The following is a 21970-nucleotide window of genomic DNA, read 5'->3' as shown; positions in this document are numbered from 1 at the left end:
GAGAACCCAGAAATGGACCCACAAATGTATGTCCAACTAATCCTTGACAAAGCAGGATAGAATATCCAATGGAAAAAAGACAGTCCCTCCAGCAAATGGTGCTGGGAAAACTGGACAGTGGCATGTAGAAGAATGAATCTGGACCACTTTCTTACACCATACACAAAAATAAACTCAAAATGGATGAAAGACCTAAATGTAAGACAGGAAACCATAAAATCCTAGAGGCAAGAACCTCTTTGACCTCTGCCGCAGTAACTTGTTACTAGACATGTCTCCTAAGGCAAGGGAAACAAAAGCAAAAATGAACTATTGGGACTTCATTAAGATGAAAAGCTTCTGCACAGCAAAGCAAACAATGAACAAAAAAAAAGGGCGATCAACGGATGTGAGAACATTCATTCATTTTTCATTCTGCTCAAAGGTTGAACTTTAAATAAACAATTATTGAATGTCTACATATAGCAGACGTGGTACTATATATGTTTAGGAATATTTGCTATATTTTCTTCAAAATCTCTTGAGGTTTGGTACTGTATTTGCTAGTATATACCCAACTTACTTTGAACAATTTTAAGTTCTTTATCCCTCATGTGTACAGTAAGAATGATAATTACTGGCATCTCTTCACCTCTAATCCTTTGTAGGTCCACCTGCCTATGGGTTCAATTTCTTTGTGTTCACTTGTTCTCTTTGAGTCATGAACAATGTCTCAACCACCAAAGTAAGACACTTAGGAATACTTATTTGGAAAAGCCATACATCTATTTGATTAAGATAAAAAATCAGTTAATGTGCATTTTTTCTCAATATTTTGAATAGTGATTCATGTACCTTCTAATGCATTATATATTTTTCATCTATCTTTTATATTTGTTTGCTTTTGTTCTTTCTTTGAAATAGAAGATAAGCTTTAGAAACACAAGATCTATACTTATTTTTATTTCTGGGTAGGATATAGTAGGTTGTAGCAGGCTACTCCCATACTGAAACTAATAAAATTGAGTACGTTGCAAAAATGATACTTTAAATGGCACTGAAACGCTGCAAAAATAATGAGGATTAGATAAATGATATTCCAGAGAGCAAAAAGCTCTTCTGAGATGAATTGATGTCTACTAGCAGTTTTGTTCCCGGAACATTGACAATTTGCAATGTAGACTAAAGATCAAGCTTTTCCTAAGCAGAGGAACTTTACTGGGAAAAGGAGAAGCTAGCAAGGTAACATGGGCCTGGCGTAAAAAATAGAAAGAAGGGGAGGTCAGAACACAGCTTCGTTTTCCCTATACACCATTTACTAAGATCTGGTGGTGGTGTAGGAGCGTGCGTTGCTTTCCATGAAGGCAGAAGGAAGTCTCCTGTCATCCTAGGGTACTGAGGAAACAAAGTCCTGCTAGATGGAAATAGCCTGCAAAACAAATATGAAAGTTCTCTTCCTTAAGACATTTCCCAAATCATGAACCTTTGTGGGACAGGAGGCCATCAAGTTAATCTTAAAACCACCAAAGGAAGCCTCAAAGAGCAATGCTTGATGAATAAGAACAAACCAGAGCTGAACTGAGCCTTCTTACTAATTCTTCAACCTACCCTCAAAATAGTACAATTTTTTATTGAAGTTATCAGTCCCATATGGTATTAACCTTGTCTTCTGTTTTCTGATGCTTTGATATCTTGGAGCCTTCCTGACCCTGGAGTGACTGCCCCTGCCAGGGTTAGCTGGTTCATTGAGACAGTAAACAACCCGCCCAGGAGCACACCTTTCAAATGCAAACCAACCACTCCAGAGCCCATACTCTCAACCATTCTTTAATGGGCACTCCTACTCTAGGCCACAAGCCTGTCCTGATCACCTCAGGGCCTGGTACTAACAATAGTCCTTATGCCCCAGAACCTGCTGGTATTCAAACTAGCCAACCCTAAACCTGTTTACCTTTCCTTGTCATTTCCTTTCCACAGGAACCACAATAAAGTCCCTTGCCTATGGTTTCCCCCTCCCTCAGCCTCCTGACCAATCTGGAAATTCCTCATGTGGCCTCCTGTGGTATGGCATGCCCCTTCTCTTAGGATCTGTGAATATAACAAACTATCTTTTCGATGTCAGTCATCTCCTGATCTGTTTTTCTTGCCCTACCTAAAATAGTAATAAAACCCATGTTTTAAAACACCCCAACAGAGCAAAGAATAAATCCTCACAGGGTAAAATATCATCTATAGCTTCTGCAGTAACTTTATATCCAATGTATCACAGATAATATAAAATAACTAGACTATGAAGATGCGGGAAAATGTAATTTATACAGTGTTAATTTCAGAATTAATAACTCATTGGATGGGATTAAGAACAGATCAGGCACAGAAGAAAGAATGAGTGAAGTGGACGTTCATAGAAAATATCCAACTGAAGCACAGAGAGAAGTAATAACAAAATCCTCAGAACAAAGTAGAGAGACATGTGGGTCCCATTCAAAAATTAATAAGCATGTAATTGGAATCCCAGAACAGGGAAGACAGATTGGAAAAGAAGCAATGCTTGAAGAGATAATGACCAAAAAGTTTTCAAAACTAATGACTCATCAGTGAGACTCAGTAATAAATGTTTATTAACAGCGGAATGGATAAATTAATTGTGGTATATTCACATAGTAATAAAAAACAAGATATTGTTATACACAACAATAGAAATGAACTGCACAGACATAATAATGAGTAAAATACACCAAAATTTACATTTATATGAAGGTCAAGAACAGGCAAAGATTATTTTTTATGGTCTAATAATATTCCATTGTGTATATGCACTACATTTTCTTTCAGCCATAAAAAGGAATGAAATCTTGCCATTTTTTTTTTAACATTTATTTATTTTTGAGACAGAGAGAGACAGAGCATGAACGGGGGAGGGTCAGAGAGAGGGAGACACAGAATCTGAAACAGGCTCCAGGCTCTGAGCTGTCAGCACAGAGCCCGACGCGGGGCTCGAACTTACGGACCGTGAGATCATGACCCGAGCCGAAGTCAGCTGCTCAACTGACTGAGCCACCCAGGCGCCCCTGAAATCTTGCCATTTTTAAAGACATGGATGGAACTAAAAAGGATAATGCTAAGGGAAATAATTCAGTCAGAGAACGATAAATACCATATGATTTCACTCATATGTGGAATTTGAGACACAAACAAACAAACAAAATGAACAAAGGACAAAAAGAGGGAGAGACAAATCAAGAAACAGACTCTTAACCATAGAGAATAAAGTGATGCTTACCAGAGGGGAGGTGGGTGGGGGAGATGGGTGAAACAGGTGATGGGGATTAAGGAGTGCACTTGTTATGAGGAGCACTGGTGATGTATGGAAGTGCTGATTCACTGTATTGTACACCTGAAACAAATATAACACTGTATGTTAACTATATTGGAATTTAAAAATGTAGGAAAGATTAATCTATTAATCTTTCATTTGTGTGATAGAAGTCCGATTAATGGTTAACTCTGGGGGAATAATAACTAAGAAGACCACAAAATATCTTTCTGAGTGTTGGAAATATTCTATATTTGGATCTGGATGGTGATTACCTTCATGTGTGTGTATGTGTCCGTGTGTATATTTGTATGTGTATACATGTGTATATATATTTGTTGATTTCTTAAGATTTGTGTGCTTCCTAAATTTTGTATTTCGATAAAGACAGAACAGAGTGAAAAACTAAAACATATTGTCTGTGTTGATTTAGGGTTGTGGTGGAAAAGATGCTGAGAGTAATACATATGGAGAAATCATTCTTACTTAACCAGATGGTAAATTGAATAAATGTGATGCTTCAAATAAAAGAAAGATATTGGAAATAGATTCATTTCAATATAACTTCTGGAGATGAATTAAACATTGTTTATTGGGCCAAGGACTCCATTTTTTTTTTATTTATATATGAAATTTATTGTCAAATTGGTTTCCATACAACACCCAGTGCTCATCCCAAAAGGTGCCCTCCTCAGTACCCATCACCCACCCTCTCCTCCCTCCCACCCCCCATCAACCCTTAGTTTGTTCTCAGTTCTCAACAGTCTCTTATGCTTTGGCTCTCTCCCACTCTAACCTCTTTTTTTTTTTTTTTGTTCCCCTCCCCCATGGGTTTCTCTTAAGTTTCTCAGGATCCACATAAGAGTGAAACCATATGGTATCTGTCTTTCTCTGTATGGCTTATTTCACTTAGCATCACACTCTCCAGTTCCATCCACGTTGCTACAAAAGGCCATATTTCATTTTTTCTCATTGCCACGTAGTACTCCATTGTGTATATAAACCACAATTTCTTTATCCATTCATCAGTTGATGGACATTTAGGCTCTTTCCATAATTTGGCTATTGTTGAGAGTGCTGCTATGAACATTGGGGTACAAGTGCCCCTATGCATCAGTACTCCTGTGTCCCTTGGATAAATTCCTAGCAGTGCTATTGCTGGGTCATAGGGTAGGTCTATTTTTAATTTTCTGAGGAACCTCCACACTGCTTTCCAGAGCGGCTGCACCAATTTGCATTCCCACCAACAGTGCAAGAGGGTTCCCGTTTCTCCACATCCTCTCCAGCATCTACAGTCTCCTGATTTGTTCATTTTGGCCACTCTGACTGGCGTGAGGTGATACCTGAGTGTGGTTTTGATTTGTATTTCCCTGATAAGGAGCGACGCTGAACATCTTTTCATGTGCCTGTTGGCCATCCGGATGTCTTCTTTAGAGAAGTGTCTATTCATGTTTTCTGCCCATTTCTTCACTGGGTTATTTGCTTTTCGGGTGTGGAGTTTGGTGAGCTCTTTATAGATTTTGGATACTAGCCCTTTGTCCGATATGTCATTTGCAAATATCTTTTCCCATTCCGTTGGTTGCCTTTTAGTTTTGTTGGTTGTTTCCTTTGCTGTGCAGAAGCTTTTTATCTTCATAAGGTCCCAGTAATTCACTTTTGCTTTTAATTCCCTTGCCTTTGGGGATGTGTCGAGTAAGAGATTGCTACAGCTGAGGTCAGAGAGGTCTTTTCCTGCTTTCTCCTCTAAGGTTTTGATGGTTTCCTGTCTCACATTCAGGTCCTTTATCCATTTTGAGTTTATTTTTGTGAATGGTGTGAGAAAGTGGTCTAGTTTCAATCTTCTGCATGTTGCTGTCCAGTTCTCCCAGCACCATTTGTTAAAGAGACTGTCTTTTTTCCGTTGGATGTTCTTTCCTGCTTTGTCAAAGATGAGTTGGCCATACGTTTGTGGGTCTAGTTCTGGGGTTTCTATTCTATTCCATTGGTCTATGTGTCTGTTTTTGTGCCAATACCATGCTGTCTTGATGATGACAGCTTTGTAGTAGAGGCTAAAGTCTGGGATTGTGATGCCTCCTGCTTTGGTCTTCTTCTTCAAAATTACGTTGGCTATTCGGGGCCTTTTGTGGTTCCATATGAATTTTAGGATTGCTTGTTCTAGTTTCGAGAAGAATGCTGGTGCAATTTTGATTGGGATTGCATTGAATGTGTAGATAGCTTTGGGTAGTATTGACATTTTGACAATATTTATTCTTCCAATCCATGAGCAGGGAATGTCTTTCCATTTCTTTAAATCTTCTTCAATTACCTTCATAAGCTTTCTATAGTTTTCAGCATACAGATCCTTTACATCTTTGGTTAGATTGATTCCTAGGTATTTTATGCTTCTTGGTGCAATTGTGAATGGGATCAGTTTCTTTATTTGTCTTTCTGTTGCTTCATTGTTAGTGTATAAGAATGCAACTGATTTCTGTACATTGATTTTGTATCCTGCAACTTTGCTGAATTCATGTATCAGTTCTAGCAGACTTTTGGTGGAGTCTATCGGATTTTCCATGTATAATATCATGTCATCTGCAAAGAGCGAAAGCTTGACTTCATCTTTGCCAATTTTGACGCCTTTGATTTCCTTTTGTTGTCTGATTGCTGATGCTAGAACTTCCAGCACTATGTTAAACAACAGCGGTGAGAGTGGGCATCCCTGTCGTGTTCCTGATCTCAGGGAAAAAGCTCTCAGTTTTTCCCCGTTGAGGATGATGTTAGCTGTGGGCTTTTCATAAATGGCTTTGATGATCTTTAAGTATGTTCCTTCTATCCCGACTTTCTCAAGAGTTTTTATTAAGAAAGGGTGCTGGATTTTGTCAAAGGCCTTTTCTGCATCGATTGACAGGATCATATGGTTTTTCTCTTTTTTTTTGTTAATGTGATGTATCACGTTGATTGATTTGCGAATGTTGAACCAGCCCTGCATCCCAGGAATGAATCCCACTTGATCATGGTGAATAATTCTTTTTATATGCCGTTGAATTCGATTTGCTAGTATCTTATTGAGAATTTTTGCATCCATATTCATCAGGGATATTGGCCTGTAGTTCTCTTTTTTTACTGGGTCTCTGTCTGCTTTAGGAATCAAAGTAATACTGGCTTCATAGAATGAGTCTGGAAGTTTTCCTTCCCTTTCTATTTCTTGGAATAGCTTGAGAAGGATAGGTATTATCTCTGCTTTAAACGTCTGGTAGAACTCTCCTGGGAAGCCATCTGGTCCTGGACTCTTATTTGTTGGGAGATTTTTGATAACCGATTCAATTTCTTCGCTGGTTATGGGTCTGTTCAAGCTTTCTATTTCCTCCTGATTGAGTTTTGGAAGAGTGTGGGTGTTCAGGAATTTGTCCATTTCTTCCAGGTTGTCCAATTTGTTGGCATATAATTTTTCATAGTATTCCCTGATAATTGTTTGTATCTCTGAGGGATTGGTTGTAATAATTCCATTTTCATTCATGATTTTATCTATTTGTGTCATCTCCCTTTTCTTTTTGAGAAGCCTGGCTAGAGGTTTGTCAATTTTGTTTATTTTTTCAAAAAACCAACTCTTGGTTTCATTGATCTGCTCTACAGTTTTTTTAGATTCTATATTGTTTATTTCTGCTCTGATCTTTATTATTTCTCTTCTTCTGCTGGGTTTAGGCTGCCTTTGCTGTTCTGCTTCTATTTCCTTTAGGTGTTCTGTTAGATTTGTATTTGGGATTTTTCTTGTTTCTTGAGATAGGCCTGGATTGCAATGTATTTTCCTCTCAGGACTGCCTTTGCTGCGTCCCAAAGCGTTTGGATTGTTGTATTTTCATTTTCGTTTGTTTCCATATATTTTTTAATTTCTTCTCTAATTGCCTGGTTGACCCACTCATTCGTTAGTAGGGTGTTCTTTAACCTCCATGCTTTTGGAGGTTTTCCAGACTTTTTTCTGTGGTTGATTTCAAGCTTCATAGCATTGTGGTCTGAAAGTATGCATGGTATGATTTCAATTCTTGTAAACTTATGAAGGGCTGTTTTGTGACCCAGTATATGATCTATCTTGGAGAATGTTCCATGTGTACTCGAGAAGAAAGTATATTCTGTTGCTTTGGGATGCAGAGTTCTAAATATATCTGTCAAGTCCATCTGATCCAATGTCTCATTCAGGGCCCTTGTTTCTTTATTGACCGTGTGTCTAGAAGATCTATCCATTTCTGTAAGTGGGGTGTTAAAGTCCCCTGCAATGACCACATTCTTATCAATAAGGTTGCTTATGTTTATGAGTAATTGTTTTATATATTTGGGCGCTCCGGTATTCGGCGCATAGACATTTATAATTGTTAGCGCTTCCTGATGGATAGACCCTGTCACTATTATATAATGTCCTTCTTCATCTCTTGTTACAGCCTTTAATTTAAAGTCTAGTTTGTCTGATATAAGGATGGCTACTCCAGCTTTCTTTTGGCTTCCAGTAGCATGATAAATATATCTCCATCCCTCACTCTCAATCTAAAGGTGTCCTCAGGTCTAAAATGAGTCTCTTGTAGACAGCAAATAGATGGGTCTTGTTTTTTTATCCATTCTGATACCCTATGTCTTTTGGTTGGCGCATTTAATCCATTTATATTCAGTGTTATTATAGAAAGATATGGGTTTAGAGTCATTGTGGTGTCTGTATGTTTTATGCTTGTAGTGATGTCTCTGGTACTTTGTCTCACAGGGTCCCCCTTAGGATCTCTTGTAGGGCTGGTTTAGTGGTGACAAATTCCTTCAGTTTTTGTTTGTTTGGGAAGACCTTTATCTCTCCTTCTATTCTAAATGACAGACTTGCTGGATAAAGGATTCTCGGCTGCATATTTTTTCTGTCTAGCACACTGAAAATCTCGTGCCAATTCTTTCTGGCCTGCCAAGTTTCAAAAGAGAGATCAGTCACGAGTCTTATAGGTCTCCCTTTATATGTGAGGGCACGTTTACCCCTTGCTGCTTTCAGGATTTTCTCTTTATCCTTGTATTTTGCCAGTTTCACTATGATATGTCGTGCAGAAGATCGATTCAAGTTACGTCTGAAGGGAGTTCTCTGTGCCTCTTGGATTTCAATGCCTTTTTCCTTCCCCACTTCAGGGAAGTTCTCAGCTATTATTTCTTCAAGTACCCCTTCAGCACCTTTCCCTCTCTTCCTCCTCTGGGATACCAATTATGCGTATATTATTTCTTTTTAGTGTATCACTTAGTTCTCTAATTTTCCCCTCATATTCCTGGATTTTTTTATCCCTCTTTTTCTCAGCTTCCTCTTTTTCCATAACTTTATCTTCTAGTTCACCTATTCTCTCCTCTGCCTCTTCAATCCGAGCCGTGGTGGTTTCCATTTTGTTATGCATTTCGTTTAAAGCGTTTTTCAGCTCCTCGTGACTGTTCCTTAGTCCCTTGATCTCTGTAGCAAGAGATTCTCTGCTGTCAGCTATACTGTTTTCAAGCCCAGCGATTAATTTTATGACTATTATTCTAAATTCACTTTCTGTTATATTATTTAAATCCTTTTTGATCAGCTCATTAGCTGTTGTTATTTCCTGGAGATTCTTCTGAGGGGAATTCTTCCGCTTGGTCATTTTGGATAGTCCCTGGCGTGGTGAGGACCTGCAGGGCACTTCCCCTGTGCTGTGGTGTATACCTGGAGTTGGTGGGCGGAGCCGCAGTCAGACCTGATGTCTGCCCCCAGCCCACCGCTGGGGCCACAGTCAGACTGGTGTGTGCCTTCTCTTCCCCTCTGCTAGGGGCGGGATTCACTGTGGGGTGGGGTGGTCTGTCTGGGCTACTTGCACACTGCCAGGCTTGTGATGCTGGGGATCTGGTGTCTTAGCTGGGGTGGGTAGGCAAGGTGCACAGGGGCAGGAGGGGCAGGCTTAGCTTGCTTCTCCTTAGGTGATCCACTTCAGGAGGGGCCCTGTGGCAGCAGGAGGGAGTCAGATCCGCTGCCGGAGGTTTGGCTCTGCAGAAGCGCAGAGTTGGGTGTTTGCGTGGATCGAGCAAGTTCCCTGGCAGGAACTGGTTCTCTTTGGGATTTTGGCTGGGGGATGGGCGGGGAAGATGGCGCTGGCGAGTGCCTTTGTTCCCCACCAAACTGAGCTCTGTCGTCCGGGGGCTCAGCAGCTCTCCTTCCCTTTGTCCTCCAGCCTTCCCGCTTTCTGAGCAGAGCTGTTAACTTATGACCTCCCAGACGCTAAGTCGCGCTTGCTGTCGGAACACAGTCCATCAGGCCCCTCCGCTTTTTGCAAGCCAGACTCGGGGGCTCTGCTTGGCCGGCGAGCCGCCCCTCCGCCCAGGCTCCCTCCCGCCAGTCCGTGGAGCGTGCACCGCCTCGCCGCCCTTCCTACCCTCTTCCGTGGGCCTCTCGTCTGCGCTTGGCTCCGGCGACTCCGTTCTGCTAATCCTCTGGTGGTTTTCTGGGTTATTTAGGCCGGTGTAGGTGGAATCTAAGTGATCAGCAGGACGCGCGGTGAGCCCAGCGTCCTCCTACGCCGCCATCTTCCGCTGTCCCTCAAGGATTCCATTTTAAAGATAGGTGAATGAATTATGAATAATTTTGTCAATCATAACTTAATTTGTTGTTCCCTAGATAAGCAATAACATAAATCATTGTATAACTAGAATGTAAACAAAAACTCATCTATAACCTTATATACCATTGCTTAAGATTATAAGCGGAAAGTAGGTTGAATTAGGAGGCTGAGAATTAAACACTGTATGTTCTGGCAAAGAGAATGTTAAATGATTTTATGTGTGCTGCTTACAGGATTTGTTTTTATAAAGATAATCTCCGAGAATATTTAGAAGTTTGTAGAGTAATGAACTAGAGGATATTTTAAAACCTGAGTATAAGCCAGAATCAGCAGAAAAGGCTAATGATCACAATCCTCTAACTGGTTTCTTCAGCAAATAGCTTTGGTCAGGAGCAATGTTTTAGAAATTTCTCCTCCTTCTTTTGAGAATCGTTGGCATTTGTGTGTACTGATTGATGCTTGTTAAAGACAGAGAACCACAAATAATCTAAGGAGAATTTAGTTCCATCTTTTTTTTTTTTTTTCTAGAAATACTTATCATTTAAATCCTTCACATAAGTATGGCCATAGTTTGTGGGGCCCGGTACAAAATGAAAATGCAGGACTTCTCCAAAATTAAAAACTTCAACATAATGGTGGCAGAGCATTAAACCAGGCATGGGGCACTAGGTAGCTGCACGAGTTGTGTGCACACAGAGCTGGCTCTTCTTATCACGACATTCAAACCACTTGAGCTACCCCTGGCAAACTGCCACCTGGTCATCTATCTTCTCCCCTCATCTTCCAGCCAGGACACTTGGCTTGCAGTTCCTGAGACACTTTGTGCTGGTTCGTGTATTCATGTCTTCATGCGCATGGTTCATTTTCTTCCAAGAATGTTCTTTACTACCTAGTCTGTCTGATATTTTGTGTATATTTTTATCTATTTACTCTCCTGAGAGAATTACCCACTCCTTCCTTGAGCTGTCTCTGACCTTATGAAATCTCTACTATTATACTTGCTATATTTTATTGGCATTTTTGTTTACTTGTTTGCTTTTTAAAATGAGAGTTCATTCTGGTCAGGAATTGTGTTTTATTTATATTGTTGCATTGAACAAAGTAGATATTTAATAAATATTTATTTGTAAATGGACAAAGGAGTAGAATTCTAAAGATACAAAATGGAGAGAGTTCAGCTACATTTAAAATAAAAAATAAAATTATTTTTTCTTATTGAGATAGTGTATGACACACTTTTTTTTTAAAAATGCAAAAAAAAAAAAAAGAAGAAGAAGAACTGAACTTAATCTTTTTGGTTCCTCTTATTCCCTATTTAATTAATCTTTTAGAATTTGATATGCAAACTGGTAATTTAACACTGATTTAATCTAATATATTTTGCTTTCACATTTTTGTCTTTTGGTGCTAGGATCAGTAAGTCTACCTCATGTAAATAAGAAGACAAAAGAGTTATTAGTAGTAATATTTTGGAATAAACTTTTCCCAAAGAGATTATTATATCCTGAATCATAAATGAACCAATGACTGAACACTACTAGTAACTGGGTTAGTAATAATTGCTTTCCTTAATTTTTTACATACAGAAGAGTTTTTTATTGCTATTTCCATACAACATGGCCAAATTCTTTCTTGTATTCTTCACAATAATTTCCACCAACTGCTGGAAAGTTAACAGGTATGAGTTGAAATATAAACTTACAGTTTCTCTAAGGTTTTATGCTGCCTTTTCACTCAATGAGACATTACTTTCCAGCCCCAAGGGTCAAGATCATGAATCATTTTATTTTCCTTTTTTTTTTTTCCTTCAGAAAAAGTAATTCATCTGAGAGGGCTGACATAGTCTGGGTACTATAAAAAGCTCTGTTTAATAGCAGGCAAGTTGAAGAAGGAGGAGACACCTCTATGAGCAAAGGGTAGACTGAGGAGATTTCTGGCCTTGTCTGTAGTCTGGAAGAAAACAGGGACACAGAAGCAAGTGGAAATAGAATGAGGAATAAACATCATCCAGACAGTGGTAAGCTGCAGTAAGGATAATCACATAGAGAACCTTAATCCTCCCAGCAAGGCTGTTTCAAATCATCTTTATTGGACATCCACAGTTTTTGGAAGACATGGTCTCAGTTCTGTTGGAGCCTAAATTCTAAGAAAACAGATGGATGGAGTGACTATTACATGATAGATTTTCACATTTATTTCATTCTCTATTTCGGGGTGGGGAAAGCATAACTGGTTATGGTTATGGTAGGTGGGAAAATACTTTTGTTTTCAATTTATTCCAGGTAAATTGCATGAGAGAATTGAGGTGGCTTTTGGAGAAAAGAGGCACAGGACAGAATTATGAGAAGCATAGTGGATGGCATGTGAATGTATTTTCTTTTTACATTTGTCTTGTGATCGATTCAAAGGCTACTCACACGTGAATCAATATTTGAAAGGGAAATTTAAAGAATAAAGCAGAGGGACATGATATCCATAGAAGGACAACCTGAAAACATACTGGGGCAATTCATTCATTCATTCATTCACCCATGACATTGCTTAATGTTTGCCAGACAAGCTAGTAGATCCCACTGGCCTCTGTTCCTGATTTCTTAATGGAATGACAAGAAACCAGAGCTATCCTTAACCTCAGTTCTGCAACAACTAGTTTATTGCCATTTCTCAACCAGGTTACATTCCTTTTTTTAGCAACTTCACTAGGATATACAGGCTGGCAATATAAAATTAACTTATATGTATAATTAAATATATTAAAAATATATAGCATATTCTATGTATTTATAGTAAATACACATGTAATTACCAGTATATAATTAAATTTATATGTATGTATTGAGGAATAAAAAGAAAAGTAAAATATCATTATTTTCATGAAATTTCTGTCATATCATAAGTATCTGGATGATTAATTTCTCCAGGACTTATGAAAAATTTATTTAAAAATGCAAAATATTTTCCATTACATCTGGAAGTAACATAGCCATTATTGATGCAGCGATAGTAATAATAATAATAGCTAACATATATTATGTACTTACTATGTACCAGGTATGCCAAATACTTTAAGTATATTAATAGTCTCAAACTCACAATTTTGTGAGAGACATACTGTTATTGTTCCTATTTTCTAGATGCGAAAACAGAGGTTCAGGGTGTTTAAATCACTTGCCAGTGTCACAAAGATAGAAAGGAGCTGGCATTTAAGTATCATCTGTCTGTCTGCAGAAACCAAATCCTTAACTCCCACACTTCCCTGAATGCTCAGTGTTAGTGATTTAGCAAAATATTTAATAGATGTGTAATTCTTCCAGAGTGTGAAGCTACTTCATGTCAGTTCATCACTAGTCTTCATGGAAGAGAGATTTATCTTGTGCATTACTACACAGAAAAGTGGAAAAACACAAAATTTTACACTCTTCTTGATCTTTCAACTCAAGTCATTTAGGAATTTTACCATTTCCTTCTCTGGCCTGTGGGCCATTGTTATTTTTCATACTTACAATTCAAATTCCCACAGGAACCGTATTAGGAGGTTTTTCTTTTTCCCTGGTAGATAGCCAGACAGCTGACAGGAAATGCTAGGAGGAAACCTAAGAATTTGAAGAAGTTATTTCCAAAGTCACCTAGCATTCCTTTCATTAATTCACTTTTTTCCCCCCTCTGTACAGCTATTTTCCTTCTCTCCTTGCCCTCACCCCTTTCCCCCTCAATTTAAGACGTACAATGGGGATTCCTCCTTCTACTTCTTTAGTCTCCCTCAGACCCATCCCCTTAGTTTATTCTAAATGTCTTATTTGTATATTATTCTGAAGGAAACAAAAATGAGCTCTCTGTGGTATAAATATCATGGCAATTTTTCTCCTCTTTCAAATTTTGGACGTGAGTGAATGAACTATGGGATATAGGTACATATTAGTAGTCCAAGATGTGCTGAGGTCAAGGGAATGCAAGGTGGTCATTACCTGGGAATCCAGAGGCTCAAGCTTTTCTGATAGGCACCGATGACCACAGGGCAGGCAGGGCTGGCCCACTGGGCCAGTTGTTACTGCAAACAATGCCCCTTACTCACTGTGCTAAAATAATTAGCTCTACTTTATTTCTCCTTTCAGCTGTGAGTTCCCTTAAATATTTTCCCTTGCACAGCAGTGCCGTCCACCTCTGTACCCCAACCCATCTCTCCAGCTGCTAATTCCTCGGTGAGTTGGCTACTGTCCTGAAGGAAGGAAAGTGCTACAGAATGCACTTGATCTAGTGTGTCAATAACACATCTCTTGTAAGTAAAAGGTCAATGAAGAACAGTTACAGCAAGTTGGTGACTTGCTCAGACAAAGCTGCACAAATGTGAACTCCATGCTTGGACAGAAGCCACATGGGCAGCATGAGTGGCCCTCTAAATTCAGATTTAAAGAACTGGACTCAGATGTCAAGCCTTTTGGAGACATAAAACCATGCTCTGGGGGATTGCTATATTCATAAATATTACTTTTAATGTTGTCAAAGCATCATATGTTGTTACTTTGCCAAATTAATGGAGTTTATTCCCAGAATGATATAAAAGGAGCAATATTTTCTGCCACTCCTGCTTGAGGCTACTTTAGTAGCTTATTCATAAAGTTTACAGACACAGCCATAGATTATGTGAGTGTTGGTAGAACTGTAAATCAACTGTGTGTGTACATGTGTGTGCGTGCACGCATGTGATGCATCCTTCAGAAGCCAGAATAGGATAGATTTTCAGTGCCTTGGACCCAGGCCGCAGATTCTGTCTGAGTGCACTCATTTCAAAGTGGTGTGCAAGGAGTCACTGCTGTGGAATGATCTCATTTATGATGTGGATGGGAAATGGAAATTCCAGTTCTGTTTTTACTTCAGAAGATTTTTGTCTTTTTGGTTTCCATTTAAATACTAAAACATTTAAATGCAAAACACAAGTAGAGTTTTTTCCCAACATACCTTATTTCATACTTCCCATTTTACTGCTTAATTACTTTTACTCAGTAATAACGTATTACTGGATGAAAGGGCTGCTTAAGGAACTTGGATCAGATTTTATTACCTGATGATCTTTTTATCTGATCAGTTTGAAATTTAATGGTCAGTATAAAATTTTGCTGATTTATTTCTAATTTAAAAAAACACTTTTTTTTTTTTTTTTTTTTTTTTTTTTTTTTAAATTTTTTTTTTTTCAACGTTTATTTACTTTTTGGGACAGAGAGAGACAGAGCATGAACGGGCGAGGGGCAGAGAGAGAGGGAGACAACAGAATCGGAAACAGGCTCCAGGCTCTGAGCCATCAGCCCAGAGCCCCACGCGGGGCTCGAACTCACGGACGGTGAGATCGTGACCTGGTTGAAGTCGGACGCTTAACCGACTGCGCCACCCAGGCGCCCCTAAAAAAACACTTTTAAGTGGTGGACATGGATTCTTGTCAATAAGATCTTATATTAATGTTCTTTATTTTTTCCTGGAGGATTCTGAATGTGCTTAAAGAGCTATATTTAGGAAGGGCCTCATGCAACATCTGGGTAGTTGTGTAGCAGCTGGGTAACAGCACATAAGGAGCTTGACTCAAAGCTCAGAACGCTAATTAAGAAAGAGCCTAGTGTTTAGCTCCAAAGCCAAGGGGAAAGCAATGTGGGAGGTAATTATCCAATTTGGGATATTGCTTGGGTAAAAGAGTTACTGTGTTAATAAAAATATAATGAGACCTACTTGCCTGGGGCTGCTGTGTATTTTTGCATATCTCCCCCTGGATATATCTCCAGGTGCAGTGTGGCTCAGTGATATGTGTTTTACTCTTTGCACTTACTCAATGAGAAGATGGGCGTCTACTTCCTGAAAAACACTGAACATGGACATGACAGTGGGAAAGTAAATGACATAAGGATGGCAAGATAGTCCTCCCATTATTCTTGGTATTGGTGAGGCTACTCTGATGTATTCAGTCTTAAGCATTCTATTCTAATTTTAAGAGAGATGAGTGATAAGGAGAATAAAAGAATGAAAAACTAAAGATTATAAAATGGGATAGGAAGGAGGTCTTAGAGATCACAGTCACTGGTGTGGGGAAGAGGCATCTACAAATACAACATTTAACTTACAGTGAAAGTGTGTTATGAATCCAGTGAGAATCACCTCTTAGGATTGGACAGTTGGAAATTAGCTTGGAAAAAAATATAGCCCTTTTGCTTTTCTGTAAACTTGAACAAATATAGAGCTTTTTTTTTTTTTTAAGGTAAAAGGCATTTTTATCACAGGAATAATGGACAAAGAAGTTGTTTTGGGTCCATCTCAAAGGTTCTCTTCTCTCCTAGGGTGATTCAAAGACCAGTGAGAGGGCTTCTAGCCTCTGGTCTGTTCTGGTTTTCAGTATTTCAGTATTTATAACATTAGATTCTTTTGAGTTTCTTCTCATTTACAGCTTATTTTCTCCAGTACTCCAATAGTCCTTTGATCCCCCCAACTCCCTGGCCTTCTACCCATGGGTATCAGCACTCTTCACTGTCCTTCATCCTGTTGCTGGCCTCTCTCCCTTCCTTACCAGCCTAAGTTCCAAAGCCAACCATCAGGTCACTCCCTGAGCACATGCTGGGCTACCTTTTGCCTCTCTCATGTTGTAGAAATCTCTTAGCAAACTCAAAGGCCTGGTTAAATCCACGAGTTGGTTGCTCTGTGCCTGCCTCGGTACAGCTCAACTCAGCTGGAGAAAATGCTTGACTGCTGACTGGTATCACCTTAAACTTATCACCACAAACATCAAATGGGCCTTCAATATGCTGCTGGACAATGATTCTAACATCCCAGCTCTTTACTCTACCACTCTCCTTGATTGATTTCATTGATTTCATATATTCTCCTCTCTGCTCCAACTTCCAACACTTTCTCTCTCATCTTGACTCTCAGCTGGTGCCTCACTTCCTGCTTCATGGATCATATTGAGGCAAACAGAAGAGAACAGCCCCAGATTACTATCACCCTACCTCACTAGCAACCACATCCTCTTCCTCTGGTCCACACTGTAGAAGAACTCACTGTGCCAATCCTCTCAGTCTTGCACACTAGATCCCATCCCATTGGACATTGTCCCAGCAAGTTTTGTCCCTTTGTCTTTTGTCTTTTTTGTTCTTTCAGTGGCACCATCAGCATATATACATGATACTTCTTTCAATTTAAAAAATTTTTCATTTTTCCCTCTTTCCCTTGCCAGCTGCCATCTTGTTTCTTTGCTTCTCTTTGTGTTAGAACTCCTCTAATGATTTTTTCCATGCTCATTGTCTCCATTCCCTCTTAAGCCCACTTTAGCCAGGTTTATGCCCCTAATATGTCACCAGGATGGCTCTTGTCAAAGTTACAGGGATCTCCAAGTTGCTAAAGCCACTGAGTAATATTCAGTCCTCATCTTGTGTCCCAACCATATGTTTGACAGAGCTTTATCACCCCTTCTTCTTTGACATACTTTAACTTCCAGCATATCACATTTTAAAAATTTCTTCCGATCTTATCAATTAATCCTTCTTGGTCTCCTTTCTTGTTTGACAGAGCTTTATCACCCCTTCTTCTTTGACATACTTTAACTTCCAGCATATCACATTTTAAAAATTTCTTCCAATCTTATCAATTACTCCTTCTTGGTCTCCTTTCTTGTCCTTTGCTCCTTTTCCTTCTAATGCTAGAGTACTCTGGGTTCTGTTCTTAGTCCTCTTCCCCTTTTTATATTATTATATCTCTTGTTGCTTTCACCCAGTTCCATGGTTTTAAATATCATCTGCATGCTGATGTCCCTAATTAATATTTCCAGCCCATATTATCTTCTGAAATTCAGATTAAAAAAATTTTTTTTAATATTTACTTATTTTTGAGAGATAGAGAGACACAGCATGAGTGGGGTAGGGCAGAGAGGGAGAGACAGAATCCGAAGCAGGCTCCAGGTTCTGAGCTGTCAGCACAGAGCCCGATGCAGGGCTCGAACCCATGAACCGTGACATCATGACCTGAGCTGAAGTTGGATGCTCAACCCACCGAGCCACCCAGACACCCATGAACTTTCGATTTTTATATACAACTGGTTGCCTGACATCTCTAGTTAGATATTTAATAAAAACGTCAAATTCCACGTGCTCAAATTGATTTCCCTTGATCCTTCCCCCCAAATCTGTCCTACCTTCAACATTTTCCATATCAGTCAATGACAATTCCATTTCTCCATTTGCTTACATCCAAAACCTTGGAATCATCCTTGGATCTTCCCTTTCTTTCATATTCTAGGTCCAACACATCAAGACATTCTGTTCTCTCTACCTTGAAAATATAACCAGAATCTAACCACTCTTTGTTCCCAAGACTGTGGCAATATTTGCTTATGCTTTTTCCTCTTGCTTGTATCAGACTCCCAACTGGTCTCCTGGCTTCTACTCTGGTCCCTAATACTTTTTGTTTTCAACCTAGCAGTCCATCATCTTTAAAAAAGGTAATTTAGATCATGTTGCTTCTCTGCTCTAACCTTGTAATGGCTCCCATATTCCCTAATTAAAAAATAAAACCTTTACGCTGTCCTAAGAAGACTATATTAGTATTCTAGTGCTGTACCACAAACTTGGTGAGTTAAAACAACAGAAGTTTATTCTTTCACAGTTCTGGGAGCCAGAAGTATGAAATCAAGGTATTAGCATTCTGTCTCTGAAGGCTCTAAGGAAGAATCTTCCTTGTCTTTTCCAGCTTCTGGTAGCTCTAAGTGTTCCCTGGCTGTACTGCTCCAATCTATGCCTCCATCTTCAAATAGACTTTCCTCCTTTCTCTAATACGAACACTTGTTATCATATTTAAGTCCACTCAGATAAACCATGGTGATCTCATAATAAGATTATTAATTTATTTGCATTGGCAAAGAGTTTTTTCAAATAAGATCACATTTACAGGATCCAGGTGTTAAGATATGGGCATATGTTTTTGGGAGCTACCATTTAACCCACTATAGAGCCCCACCTACTATGGACCTCTATTATCTTGGACCTCTCTATCACTCTCCCCCATGATCACCTTGTTGCAAACCATACTGGACTCCTTGATTTTTTCAAACATGCCAAGCACTTATGGTTTAGAGTCTTTTCACTGGCCATTATCACTGCCTGGGACACTCTACCTCCAGATATCAACATGGCTCACTCATGTTACAATCTCATGAAGTTTCCCCTACTCTATTTAAAATTGTAATGTTCATCTTCCTTTTCACGCTGCTCTTATTTTCCATTTTTTTTTCCTCCATTCTGGTTGAATGGGACATTCTTCTGCTTCATGTAGTGTTGGCTGGGGTACTAGGATGGCTTGAAGGTCCAAATGGCTTCAGACATATGGCTGGGAATAATTTCTGGCTGCCAGATGGGAGTTTAGTTGGAACTGTTGGCAAGAGGCTTTATTCTCTTCCATGTGGCCTCTCTATTTAGCTTCTTGGGCTTCCTTACTGGTTGGTGGCTGAGTTCCAAGAAGGAGAATTGTAAGAGAAAGAAAGTAGAAGCTCTCAGTCTTCTTCAGGTCTGGGCTCAGAAGTATGAGAATATTACTTCTAGTGTAATCTTTTAGTCAAAGTTTCAAGGGCAGTCTAGATTAAAGAGGAGGGAGAATAAATTCCACCTCTCACTTGAGGAGAGGGTGGAATATTTGTACAGGGAGAGAAGAAAGTTATGGTAACCATCTTTGGAGACTGTCTATCAAGAGGATCTTCCAGGATTCTTGATATCATATCATGGTATGGTTGCCCATCAAAATGGATAGCTTTATCTTTGAGTTGATTCTTTTTTCATCCTGCCACTGTGTTATTGAGGAGTTTTTCTGATCTTAAAAAATATATATAAGAAATATTTTGAGATTTTAAAATGAGAAACACACAGATAAATCAGTTCACTAGCAATCGTCAATGTTTTTGCATTAAGCTTATGCAAACTGCTATGTCTAGAGTGGGGGAAGGAAAATCCATTGTTAGATCTAAATGGTTTGAATTTTATATAGTTTCATACTCAGAGAAATTACTGTTTTACATTAGTATTGTTAGGTAATAGAGATCCAATCTATAATCATATAGAAGAGGAAATCATTAGAGTATGTAATATTGTAAAGGTCCCAAACCTTCCAATGATGGTTGATGATTTTAGAAAATCCCAATATATTTGAGTAAGACTTCCTGCTCTTAGCTGATAAAATCAGTGATTAAATAAGAGGATATCTAATGGAGTCTAAAGTTTACTAATTTCTGAAGAGGTTTTTCCACCTCCATTATACTACATTTCCTAAGGTTAAAAATATGGAGATAAGTCTCTTTTGCTTATATCCACTTTCTGACTGCCTTAGCTTGGACTGCCATACATAAACTACCATATACTGGGTAGCTTAAACAACAGAAACTTATTTCTCACAGTTCTGGAGTCTGGACGTCTGATATTAGGGTACCAACATGATTAGATTCTGATGAGAACCCTCCTTCTGGCTTATAGATGCCTGCCTTCTCATTGTGTTCTCACAAGGCAGAGAGAAAGAGAAGGAAAGCTTTCTGGTATCTCTTTTTATAAGTGCACTAATCACATCATGAGCCTTCATGACCTCATTCAAACATACTCTCAAAGGCTCCATCTCCAATACCATCACACTGTGTGTTAGGGCTTCAACTTACGAATCTGGGGGGACATAATTCAGTCCATAGCACTGACTCATTCCTTTCATTTCTCCATGTAGAGTCTATTGGTAACATATGAGAATAGAACAAATGAGAAGCAAAGAACACCTTCCAATTTAAGTTCTATAAAATCAATTTGTCAGCAAATTTTATTTATTTGAAATTCTTTGGTAATCTTATTCTTTTCAAAAGAGAAAAATATTCAGCCAGGAATATATAAGATTGGCATAGAAAGCAGGATAAGGCACCCCCCCAAAGATATTCATGTCTTAAATGCCTGGAATTGGTGAGTATGTTTTCTTATAATCACACAAGGCATTTTATAGATGTGATTAAAGTTACAGACTTTGAGATGGAGAAATTATCATAGGTTATTCAGGTGGACTCAATCTAATCATATGAGTTCTTAAAAGTGGAAGAGGCTGGAAAAAGAGTGGGTCAGAGAGATGCAATATTAAAAGAACTCAACCTGCCATTTCTGCCTTTGGAGATGCAAGAAGGGGGTCTCTAGAAGCCAGGAATGCCCCTTAGCTGATACCCAGCTAAGAAACAAGAACCTCAGCCTACAGCCTATAAGTACAACTGAATTCTGTCATCAACTCAAATTATTAGGAAACATTCTCTCCTAAATGAGCAGGAAACATTCTCCCCTAGAGATTCTAAAAATGTACATAGCTTGCCAATACCTCCATTTTAGTCCAGTGAGACCTGTACTGGACTTCTGACCTACAGAAATTTAGGATTTGTGTTGTTTTTGTTTGTTTGTTTGTTTTTTTAAGTTTTTACTTATTTAAGCAATCTCTACACTCAACGTGGGGCTTGAACTTAAACCCCAAGATCAAGAGTCACATACTCTTCCAACTAAGCCAGCCAGGCGCCCCAGGGTTTGTATGGTTTGAAGCCACTAAATTTGTGGTAATTTATTATGTTGTAATTTGTTATTGTAATTAGAAAACTAATATTTGGTTATGAATTGAAGTCCTCAGTCTCCAAATTCTAAATGTCAAAGATGGAAGAATTCTTTACTTTTAATCAAATGGATGACCTCTGTTTTAGCAACTATTTTAGAACCATCAGAGACATTTTAAGAATCACTGTAGCACTCTGTTTTTTGAAAGCAGCTATATTGTGTTGGTAAACTATGGCTTTTGCCATATTTCTATGTGAATCAGGAGAAACTTTGGTGGACAAAATGACTGGATTGGTATAGTAAATAGGTAATGTACAACAACAGGTATAGGAGTTGGTGGGAGTATCTGGCAGATTCAGAAGTTGAACAGAGGCTCAATTCCATAGTTCTGCTATAATATTCCTTATTAAGGAAAGTGGCACCTTGGTTTTAGAACCATGACAAAAAGAGGCTTATAACCTTGTTTTCAATTTCCATCATGCCATATGCTTGCCTGCAGAGCTGAGAGACATCTGAAATGCTGTGCTGTTTTTGGT

General features: G+C 38.9%; 1 protein-coding gene across 1 annotated transcript in view; it reads right to left on the bottom strand.

Moving 5' to 3' along the window:
* Window positions 1-3054: 3054 nt before the first annotated feature.
* Window positions 3055-21970, bottom strand: part of LOC147581053 (uncharacterized) — a 334213-nt gene continuing 315297 nt past the window's right edge. Inside the window, exons 6-8 of the mRNA XM_086708400.1 lie at window positions 15574-15706; window positions 13362-13451; window positions 3055-3376 (exon numbers count right to left, since the gene is read on the bottom strand). The gene's annotated coding sequence lies outside the window, so the exon portion shown is untranslated. The remainder of the gene's footprint in view (window positions 3377-13361; window positions 13452-15573; window positions 15707-21970) is intronic.

The sequence above is a fragment of the Puma concolor genome, chromosome B2 (genome assembly GCF_028749965.1).
Source record: "Puma concolor isolate L17-30 chromosome B2, mPumCon1.1.hap2, whole genome shotgun sequence".
In the NCBI taxonomy this organism is placed as follows: domain Eukaryota; kingdom Metazoa; phylum Chordata; class Mammalia; order Carnivora; family Felidae; genus Puma; species Puma concolor.
Note: the sequence above shows the minus strand (reverse complement) of the source record. Positions and strands in the feature narration are given on the sequence as shown.